The sequence below is a fragment of the Triticum urartu genome, chromosome 1A, assembly GCF_056163025.1.
Source record: "Triticum urartu cultivar PI428250 chromosome 1A, HENAU_Tu73, whole genome shotgun sequence".
Lineage (NCBI taxonomy): Eukaryota > Viridiplantae > Streptophyta > Magnoliopsida > Poales > Poaceae > Triticum > Triticum urartu.
In genome coordinates this window covers 144,829,903-144,842,078 of record NC_141873.1, presented here as the reverse complement: position 1 = coordinate 144,842,078, position 12,176 = coordinate 144,829,903, and positions in this window count along the sequence as shown.

Here is a 12,176-nt window from a genome sequence, read left to right as displayed (position 1 = left end):
TACCCTCTTTTTACTTTCTGTCATTTATATTAAATAAAGAAAAAATAGTATTTTCTGTCTGTTTTCTGAATTATCCATGCAATAAAAAATACCCCGAAAATAAAAGTTCTCCAAATGCCCTGAAAATTTAATATGATTTTTTTAGAATATTTGAGAATATCTGGCACTGAGAACACATCAGGGGGAGCCATCACCTGGCCACGAGGGTCCAGGGCACGCCCCCTGCCTCATGGGCCCCTGGTGCCCCCCATCCACTTATTCCAGCCACCACACACTCCTTCTTCCTCCCCAACAAAATCACCAACCAGCTCAAGCACGAGTTCTAACTCATCTTGCTCCCATTTTCGATCTCCTTGCTCAAAGCTCCATTCACAAAAATTAGTTTTTGTTCTAGTGCTCTATTTATTGCAAATTTTTGCTGCTTAGGTGACCCTGCTCTTGAGCTTGCATGTCAATTTTATGTGGTCCAAAGTAGTTTTAATGCATGATATAGCCTGTAGGCACTTGTAGGAGTAGTTGCTATCAATCTTGTTGAGTTTGGTTCACTTTTATTTTAATTTACTAAAAATTTCAGAGGAAGAAATATGTTTAGGAAAATGTACCAAGGTGGTTCCTCAATGAAGCAATGACCTAGGTCCGCAATACGCGAGCCGGACAATGAACTACCAAGGGATGCTCAAGTGCGGCCTTGTGAATGGCCGTCAGAGGACTTCATGGTTCGAGCAAGAATCAAGGAGGAATTTGACGCATATGTGCGTAACACTAATCTGGAGAGCTTCGAGGCAGACAAGTGCTACTACTAGCTCACTGGTTCCTTTGTGAGAAGGTTTGAATTTACATCATCACACAATTCCCAAACTGTCCTATTTGATCTTTATGAGAAATCTTATACCATGGACTTAGAAGATTTTAATACTGCTTGTAAACTCCCACAGTGGGGTAATGTTAGTGAACCTCGTAAATCTGAATATAAGGATTTTCGTGCTAGTATCACTGTGGGGGAATCTTGGGAAATCATGCAAGCCACCATAGGGAGCATTCATTTTCCTGCTATACATTATTTTGCTCTCTTTATAGCTAGATGCATAAATGGTATGGATGAGGCATGTCACATGTGTGTTCCAGATCTTAGTGTTCTCAAGAGTGCTGTATTGGGAGATAGACAATATAACTTGGGGTCCATTGTTACACGTAGGTTGCATAATAACAGAATTAATGGAGATTTATTTGGTGGGATTTATGCAACCCGTTTAGGTGATTTTCTTGAGATACCCATACGTGGATATGATATTGAGTTGCCTCCTGCTCATTTAGATTATATTGCTGTGGTTCATCATCAATTTGTTGAGAGGAACAATCAGTCCCTCCAGTACCGACTAATCTTTGACAGACGATGCACCTATCACATCGCTCTCCCTGCTCCTGCTTTCTTTGACTTTTAGGAAAAAAGGAGATAAGTTATAACCAGGGAGGAGGCGGATGAGTACGAGAGGAGGGCGGAGGCAGCCCGCCTCTAGGCTGCAGCTCTTCAGGTAGTAGCTGATGCATCTTAGTATGACCCCATCTTCAACTTCGGATATCCACCAGGCCACCCATGGGCATAGACCAACTTAGACCAAAAGCCTAAGCTTGGGGGAGTACGTATTTCTCACCGACATTACATTCATGTTCTCACACTTATGCCAGTTGTCGGTGATCATAGTTTTTCATTGTATCATCCATGCTAGTTTATTTTTTGTTTTAAGATTTCTTCTTGTGTGTTTGATAAACCTTAAGAAAAACCAAAAAAAATTAGTTGTAGCTTTTAGCTAGTTTACTTTCTATGCCTGTAGTAGTAGTAATTAAAAATAAAACCCAAAAGATTTCTCGTTCTTCTTTTTCTTGTTGGGAGCTTTCCCGTATAAATAGCTTTATTTCTTTTCTTTGGGGGGTAGGGAGGAGAAGACCATGATGAAAATGTTGAGTGGCTCTTATATGCATTATTGTTGATCTAACAAAGAGCCCATATTACCTTGTCTTCTCCAATGTATTGAATGCTTGCTGATTCCATCTTAGTCCAATGCACGTGCACTATTATTATTATCCACACTATTCGGTTGTGCAAGTGAAAGGAAGTAATGATGACATATGATGAACTGATTAAGATGAGAAAAGCTGGTATGAACTCGACCTCTCTTGTTTTTGTAAATATGATTAGTTCATCGTTCCTGATTCAGCATATTATGAATGAAACATGTTTGCAATGACAATTAGAAATTATAGTTGCTTATGCCATGCTTAATTAGCTAGGAGTTTACAATGGTTTACCTTGCATGCCAACATGCTATTAAAATGGTTGTGATGTATTATGATGGGGTGGTATCCTCCTTTGAACGATTCGAGTGGCTTGACTTGGCACATGTTCATGCATGTAGTTGAAACAAAATCAACATAGCCTCTACAATATTTATGTTCATGGTGCATTATATCCTACTCATGCTTGCATTCGGTGTTGATTAATTTTAATGCATGTTCATGACTGTTGTCGCTCTCTAGCTGGTCGCTTCCCAGTCTCTTTCTAGCCTTCACTTGAACTAAGCGGGAATACTGCTTGTGCATCCAAACTCCATAAACCCCAAAGTTATTCCTTATGAGTCCACCATACCTACCTATATACGGTATCTACCTGCCATTCCAAGTAAATTTGTATGTGCCAAACTCTAAACCTTCAAATAAACATTCTGTTTTGTATGCTCGAATAGCTCATGTATCAACTAGGGCTGTCTGTATCTTCCATGCTAGGCGGGTTATTCTCAAGAGGAGTGGACTCCTCCCCTCACTCACGAGAAAATGGCTAGTCACCGGGATGCCCAGTCCCATGCTTATATCAAATCAAAATAATTGCAAACAAAACTCCCCCAGGATTGTTGCCAGTTGGAGGCACCCATTGTTTCAGGCAAGCCATGGATTGATGTTTGTTAGTGGTGGGGGAGTATAAACTTTACCATTCTTCTTGGGAACCTCCTATAATGTGTGTAGCATGGAAGATATCAAGATCTCTCGGTTGTTATGTTGACAATGAAAGTATATCGCTCAAAATATTATTCATATTTATTTCAAAACCGATCTTTGGCACCTCTACAAATCCCTGCTTCCCTCTGCGAAGGGCTTATCCATTTACTTTTATGTTGAGTCATCATCCTCTTATTAAAAAGCACCTGTTGGAGAGCACCGCTGTCATTTGCATGCATTAATGTTAGTTTACATTGAGTATGACTTGACTGGATGTCTTTTACCATGAATTACAATGTCTAGTCAGTCCTTGATCTTTAAAGGTGCTCTGCATTTATGTTTTGCGGTCTCAGAAAGGGCTAGCGAGATACCATCTTGTTATATCATATTACGATTGTTTTGAGAAAGTGTTGTCATCCGAGATTTATTATTATTGCTCGCTATTTGATTATGTCATTGATATGAGTAAACATGAGACCTAAATGTTATTGTGAATATGGTTAGTTCATAATCTTTGCTGAAAACTTGAATGCTGGCTTTACATATTTACAACAACAAGAGCAAACAAAGTTTGTAGAAGTTTTTCTTTATCACTTTCAGTTTATCAACTGAATTGCTTGAGGACAAGCAAAGGTTTAAGCTTGGGTGAGTTGATACGTCTCCGTCGTATCTACTTTTCCAATCACGTTTGCCCTTGTTTTGGACTCTAACTTGCATGATTTGAATGGAACTAACCCGGACTGACACTGTTTTCAGCAGAATTGCCATGGTATTATTTTTGTGCAGAAATAAAAGTTCTTGGAATGACCTGAAAATCAACGGAGATTATTTTTGGAATATATTAAAAATACTAGAAGAAAACGTAAGGGGCCCACACCCTGTCCATGAGGGTGGGGGGTGCGCCCCCTGCCTCATGGGCCCCCTGACGCTCCACCGACCTCAACTCCAACTCCATATATTCATGTCCATGGAGAAAAAAATCAAAGAGAAGGATTCATCACATTTGACGATACGGAGCCGCCGCCAAGCCCTAAACGCTCTCGGGAGGGCTCATCTGGAGTGCGTTCGGGGCTCCGGAGAGGGGAATCCGTCACCATCATCATCATCAACCTTCCTCCATCACCAATTTCATGATGCTCACCGCCGTGCGTGAGTAATTCCATCATAGGCTTGCTGGACGGTGATGGGTTGGATGAGATTTATCATGTAATCGAGTTAGTTTTGTTAGGGTTTGATCCCTAGTATCCACTATGTTCTGAGATTGATGTTGCTATGACTTTGCTATGCTTAATGCTTGTCACTATGGCCCGAGTGCCATGATTTCAGATCTGAACCTACTATGTTTTCATGAATATATGTGAGTTCTTGATCCTATCTTGCAAGTCTATAGTCACCTATTATGTGTTATGATCCGTTAACCCCGAAGTGACAATAATCGGGATACTTAACGGTGATGACCGTAGTTTGAGGAGTTCATGTATTCACTATGTGTTAATGCTTTGGTCCGGTACTCTATTAAAAGGAGGCCTTAATATCCCTTAGTTTCCAATAGGACCCCGCTGCCACGGGAGGGTAGGACAAAAGATGTCATGCAAGTTTTTTTCCATAAGCACGCGTATGACTATATTCAGAATACATGCCTACATTACATTGATGAACTGGAGCTAGTTCCGTGTCACCCTATGTTAGAACTGTTGCATGATTGATTGCATTCGACATAATTCTCCATCACCGATCCAATGCCTATGAGCTTTTCATATATTGTTCTTCACTTATTTACTTTTCCGTTGCTACTGTTACAATCACTATAAAACCAAAACTGCCACCGTTACTTTTGCTACTATTACCACTACTATCATATTACTTTGATACTAAATACCTTGCTATAGATATTAAGTTTCCAGGTGTGGTTGAATTGAAAACTCAGCTGCTAATACTTGAGAATATTCTTTGGCTCCCCTTGTGTCGAATCAATAAATTTGGGTTGAATACTCTACCCTCAAAAACTGTTGCGATCCCCTATACTTGTGGGTTATCACTCTACTACTACACGTGCCGCTGCTTGCTCGGCCACGGTTCATCATTGCAGAGAGACCGATCGACCAGTATGTATGCACACGTTCACGACGAGATAAACAACGCTACATACACTTTGACCGGGTGGGTCCCAGCTGTTAGGGAGGATAAGGAGGCACCTCCTTGCATGCGAAGATATAGCTGGTGGGTCCCAGCTTTCAGTGGGGAGAATCATTTTTTTGCCCGTAATATGGACGCACTTCTTTGCGTGCAAAGATGTAGCTAGTGGGTCCCAGCTGTCAGGGGGAAATGTTTTTTTCACAAAATACAACTAAGCAAAAATACAGAGGCCCTTCCAGTAGGTCCACGCTGTCCGGTGGAGGAATCATTGTTTTGCGCGTAATAAGGAGGCACTTCCTTGCCACGGCCGTGGACCAAGCTGTCAGCCTCTCCACGCACAGTCCTCTTCTGATGTTAGTCGTTCCTTGACCACGTTGACCGCGCAGCGCCGAGAGCACCAAGGCGGTGGACGACGGCGAGGCCTAGGAAGGGAATGACCTGGAGCCAGGGAAGACTCGGCAGTTTTCCACACGGAGGGGAGTACGAGGGTTTACTGGTTCGGCTGCAGTGTGAGGCTGCCGTCGCCAGAGAATAACATGAGGTTTGGGTGAGTAGAGGGATGGCCAGCCAGCGGTGTGAGTAGGGTGGGGTGGTGAGGCCTACGCCGCAGCACAGCCGGCCACGGGACACAAGAGCATGCGGCACGGACGACGATGGTTTGGGCGACTGAAGCAAGAAGACCAGAGGTTGAAGAAGCACAACATCCGTTGGATGGACATTGTACGGTCACTGCTGCTAGAATCGTTTATATCGACTTAGATGACAAATCATGCGTCCCCTCACCTTAGTAGGCCCACAAGTCAGCCTCCAAATATGGTGGGTCCCAGCTAGCAGGGGGAGTATTCATTTTTTTGTGCGTAATAAGGAGGTAGTTGCTTGCATGCATACATGTCAACTTAGTAGGCCCATAGGCCAGCCTCCGAACTGGTGCGCCCCAGATGTCAGGGGAGGAATCATCTTTTTCGCATAATAAGGAGGCAATTGCTTGCATGCGGCCATGGACCATGGGGGTCCCTACTGTCAGCCTCTCCACGTACATTCCTATTCCGATGGTTGCTGTTTGTTGAATGTTAACCACATTAAGCACGGCACGCCTATAGCACCAACGCGGTGGAACATAGTGAGGCCTAGGAATGGAACGACCCGGAACCGGTGAAGACACAATAGTGGATGCCCATGCTACTTCTTGAGCTTGCGTTGGTTTTTCCCTTGAAGAGGAAAGGGTGATGCAGCACAATAGAGATAAGTATTTCCCTCATTTAAGAACCAAGGTATCAATCCAGTAGGAGAAGAACGCGCAAATCACCAATACATGCACACACAATCAAACATTTGCACCCAACGTGATAAAGGGGTTGTCAATCCCTTCACGGTCACCTGCAAAGGTGAGATCCGATAGAGATAAATAAAACAAAACAAAGGATAAAATATTTTTGGATATTTTTGGTTTATTTTGGTTCATATATCTGAAAATAAAAATTCCAAGAATAGTAAATCGAAAACTAATATGATGGAAAATAGACCCGGGGGCCATAGGTTTCACTAGAGGCTTCTCTCATGAAGGCAAAGAATACAATGGGTGAACAAATTACTGTCGAGCAATTGATAGAAAAGCGTAAAGTTATGATGATATCCAAGGCAATGATTATGTAATATAGGCATCACATCCATGTCAAGTAGACCGACTCCTGCCTGCATCTACTACTATTACTCCACACATCGACTGACTCCTGCCTGCATCTAGAGTATTAAGTTCATAAAGAACAGAGTAACACTTTAAGTAAGATGACATGATGTAGAGGAATAAACTCAAGCAATATGAAACCCCATCTTTTTATCCTCAATGGCAACAACACAATACGTGCCTCGCTACCCCTACTTTGTCACTGGGTGAGGACACCGCAAGATTGAACCCAAAGCTAAGCACTTCTCCCATTGCAAGAAAAAACCAATCCAGTTGGCCAAACCAAACCGATAGTTCCAAGAGAAATACAAAGATATCAAATCATGCATATAAGAATTCAGAGAAGATTCAAATAATATGCATAGATAATCTGATCATAAATCCAAAATTCATCGGATCTCGACGAACACACCGCAAAAGAAGAGTACATCAGATAGATCTCCTAGAACATCGAGGAGAACATGGTATTGAGAATCAAAGAGAGAGAAGAAGCCATCTAGCTACTAGCTATGGACCTGTAGGTCTGAGGTAAACTACTCACGCTTCATTGGAAAGGCAATGGAGTTGATGTAGATGCCCTCCGTGATCGAACCCCCCTCCGGCAGGATGCCGGAAAAAGCCCCAAGATGGGATCTCACGGGAACAAAAGGTTGCGGTGGTGAAAAAGTGTTTTTGTGGATGCTTCTGGAGGTTCGGGAATACATGTGAATATATAGGGGGAAGAACTAGGTCACGGGAATCACGAGGGGTCCACAAGGTAGCCCCCCCCCCCCCAAGGGCACCTCCTCCACCCTTGCTGCCACCTTGTGGCTCTTCTGACTTGCGCTCCAAGTCTCCTAGGTGTCTTTTGGTCCAAGAAAAATCATCGCGAAAGTTTTATTCCGTTTGGACTCCGTTTGATATTCCTTTTCTATGAAGCTAAAAAACATGGTAAAAACAGAAACTGGCACTGGGTTCTAGGTTAATAGGTTAGTCCCAAAAATAATATAAAATAGCATATTAAGGCATATAAAACATCCAAAACAGATAATATAATAGCATGGAACAATCAAAGATTATAGATATGTTGGAGACGTATCAAGCATCCCCAAGCTTAATTCCTGCTCGTCCTCGAGTAGGTAAATGATAAAAACAATTTTTTTGATGTGGAATGCTACCTAACATATTTATCCATGTAATTTTTCTTTATTGTGGCATGAATGTTCAGATCCATAAGATTCAACACAAAAGTTTAATATTAACTTAAAAACTGTAATACTTCAAGCATACTAATAAGCAATCATGTCTTTTCAAAATAACATGGCCAAAGAAAGTTATCCCTAAAAAATCATATAGTCTGGCTATGCTCCATCTTCATCATACAGAATACTCAAATTATGCACAACCCCGATGACAAGCCAAGCAATTCATACTTTTGGTGTCCTCAAACCTTTTCAACTTTCACGCAATACATGAGCGTGAGCCATGGACATAGCACTATAGGTGGAATAGAATATGGTGGTTGTGGAGAAGACAAAAAAGAAGGAGATAGTCTCACATCAACTAGGCATATCAACGGGCTATGGAGATGCTCATCAATAGATATCAATGTGAGTGAGTAGGGATTGCCATGCAACGGATGCACTAGAGCTATAAATTTATGAAAGCTCAAAAAGAAACAAAGTGGGTGTGCATCCAACTTGCTTGATCATGAAGACCTAGGGAAATTTGTGGAAGCCCATCGCTGGAATATGCAAGCCAAGTTCTATAATGAAAAATTCCCACTAGTATAAGAAAGTGACAACATACGAGACTCTCTATCATGAAGATCATGGTGCTACTTTGAGGCACAAGTGCGTAAAAAGGATAGTAACATTGCCCCTTCTCTCTTTTATCTCATTTTTTATTGGTGGGCTTCTTGGCCTCTTTTATTTTTGTAAAGTCTGGAGACTCATTCCAGCTTGTGAGGGAATCATAGCTTCCATCATCCTTTCCTCACATGGGACAATGCTCTAATAATGATGATCATCACACTTTTATTTACTTACAACTCAAGAATTACAACTCGATACTTAGAACAAAATATGACTCTATATGAATGCCTCTGGCGGTGTACCGGGATGTGCAATGACTCAAGAGTGATATGTATGAAAAATAATGAACGTTGGCTTTGCCACAAATAAGATGTCAACTACATGATCATGCAAAGCAATATGACAATGATGGAGCATGTCATAATAAACAGATCAGTGGAAGTTGCATGGCAATATATCTCGGAGTGGCTATGGAAATGCCATAATAGGTATATATGGTGGCTGTTTTGAGGAAGGTATGTGGTGGGTGTATGGTATCGGCGAAAGTTGCGTGGTACTAGAGAGGCTAGCAATGGTGGAAGGGTGAGAGTGCGTATAATCCATGGACTCAACATTAGTCATAAAGAAATCACATACTTATTGCAAAAATCTATTAGTCATTGAAAAAAAGTACTACACGCATGCTCCTAGGGGGTAGATTGGTAGGAAAAGACCATCTCTCGTCCCCGACCGCCACTCATAAGGAAGACAATCAATACATAAATTATGCTCCGACTTCATCACATAATGGTTCACCATACGTGCATGCTACGGAATCACAAACTTTGGCACAAGTATTGGTATAATCCACAATTACTCACTAGCATGACTCTAATATCACCATCCTTAAATCTCAAAACAATCATAAGGAATAAAACTTCTCATAGTATTCAATGCACTTTATATGAAAGTTTTTATTATATCCCTCTTGGATGCCTATCATATTAGGACTAAATTCATAACCAAAGCAAATTACCATGCTGTTTAGAGAGACTCTCAAAATAATATAAGTGAAGCATGAGAGTTCAACAATTTCTATAAAATAAAACCACCACCTTGCTCTAAAAAGATATAAGTGAAGCACTAGAGCAAAATTTCCTAACTCAAAAGATATAAGTGAAGCACATAGAGTATTGTAATAAATCACGATTCATGAGTGTCCCTCTCAAAAAGGTGTGTAGAACAAGGATGATTGTGGAAAACTAAAAAATAATACTCATATCATACAAGACGCTCCAAGCAAAACACATATCATGTGGTGAATAAAAATATAGCCTCAAGTAAAGTTACTGATAGACGAAGACGAAAGAGGGGATGCCATCCGGGGCATCCCCAAGCTTAGGCTCTTGGTTGTCCTTGAATGTTACCTTGGGGTTCCTTGGGCATCCCCAAGCTTAGGCTCTTGCCACTCCTTATTCCATAGTCCATCAAATCTTTACCCAAAACTTGAAAACTTCACAACACAAAACTCAACAGAAAATCTCATGAGATCCGTTAGTATAAGAAAATAAAATCACCACTTTTGGTACTGTTGTGAACTCATTCTTTATTTATATTGGTGTAATATATCTATTTTATTCTAACTTCTCCATGGTTAATACCCCCCGATACTACCTATAGATTCATCAAAATAAGCAAACAACACAAAGAAAACAAAATGTGTCAAAAACAGAACAGTCCATAGCAATCTGTAACTCTCAAATACTTTTGTAACTCCAAAAATTATGACAAATTAGGAAAACCTGGGAAATTTGTAAATTAATCTTCTGCGAAAAGAATCAGTATTTTATCATGTTCTGTTAAAAATGAGAATTATTTTCCTCGGCACAAAAGTTTTTGTTTTTAGCAAGATCAAATAAACTTTCATCGTAAGCCATCCCAAAGGTCTTACTTGGCACAAACACTAATTAAAACATGAAAACACATCTAACCAGAGGCTAGATGAATTGTTTATTGAAAATAGGACCAAAAAGGCAAGAAAAAAATAAAATTGGGCTGCCTCCCAACAAGCGTTGTTGTTTAACGCCCTTAGCTAGGCACAAAAACGCTTGTTGGGAACATTAGATTGGTGCAATTATTGATATGAAAGAAGGAAACATTAGATTTCAATTTCCATTAAGGAAGGGCATGGAACACTTTCCTATAAAGAAAATTAAGTTTTCATATGAATCTATTATAAGAGCTACTTATGGATTGCATACCAAGAATAATAGGACATGTAGGATTGCAATCTATATCAAGAACAATGAAATCTACGAGCACATAATTCCTATTTGCAATAATAAGAACATCATTAATCTTTCCCATAGGTTTCTAATAGTTGAATCCGCAAGATGCAAATTTAAAGAACAATCATCAAATTCATGGAAACCTAACACATCACATAAAGTTTTTGGAATCATTAAAACGCTAGCACCCAAATCACACAAAGTGTGGCACTCATAATCTTTAATCTTAATCTTAATAGTAGTTTCCCACTCATCATAAAGTTTTCTAGGAACAGAAACTTCCAATTCAAGGTTTTCCTCAAAAGATTTCATCATATCATCAACGATATGTTTAGTAAAAGCTTTATTTTGATTATAAGCATGAGGAGAATTCGACATGGATTGCAACAAGGAAATACAATCTATTAAATAAAAATTATCATAATTAAATTCCTTGAAATCCAAAAGAGTGGGTTCATCACCACCTAAAGTTTTCACCTCTTCAATCCACTTTTATCAATTTTTGCATCAAGATCCATAAACTCCGAATCATTGGGACACCTTTTAGCTAAAAATGACTCATCTCCAGTCTCATCTTTATCAAGATTTATTTTAGAAAACAAAGATTCAATAGGAGTCACATCAATCACTTTAAGATCTTCATCATTATTTTCACAAAAACTAGAAGAACACGCTTTTACAAACCAATCTCGCTTAGCACACATCTTAGCGGTTCTTTCTTTACATTCATCAATGGAAAATCTCATGGCTTTAAGAGACTCATTAATATCATGCTTGGGTGGAATAGATATAATTCTCAAAGAATCAAAATTCTATCCACGTTCCAAGCCAAATCATCAATCTTAAGCAATTTTTCCTCAACCATAGCATTGAAATTCTTTTGTGAATTCATAAATTATTTAATACTACTCTCAAGATCAGAGGGCATCTTATTATAATTTCCATAAGAATTGTTGTAGGAATTACCATAATTATAAGAGGAATTACTAGGGAATGGCCTAGTATTAAAATTACCTCTATACGCGTTATTACCAAAATTATTCCTACCAACAAAATTCACATCCATAGATTCATTATTATTCTCAATCAAAGTGGACAAAGGCATATCATTAGGATCAATAGAAGCACTCTTTCTAGCAAACAATTTCATAAGTTCATCCATCTTTCCACTCAAAATATTAATCTCTTCAATCGCATGGACCTTTTTACTAGTGGAAGATCTTTCGGTATGCCATTGAGAATAATTAATCATAATATTATCTTGGATTTTAGTAGCTTCTCCTAAAGTAATTTCCATAAAAGTAC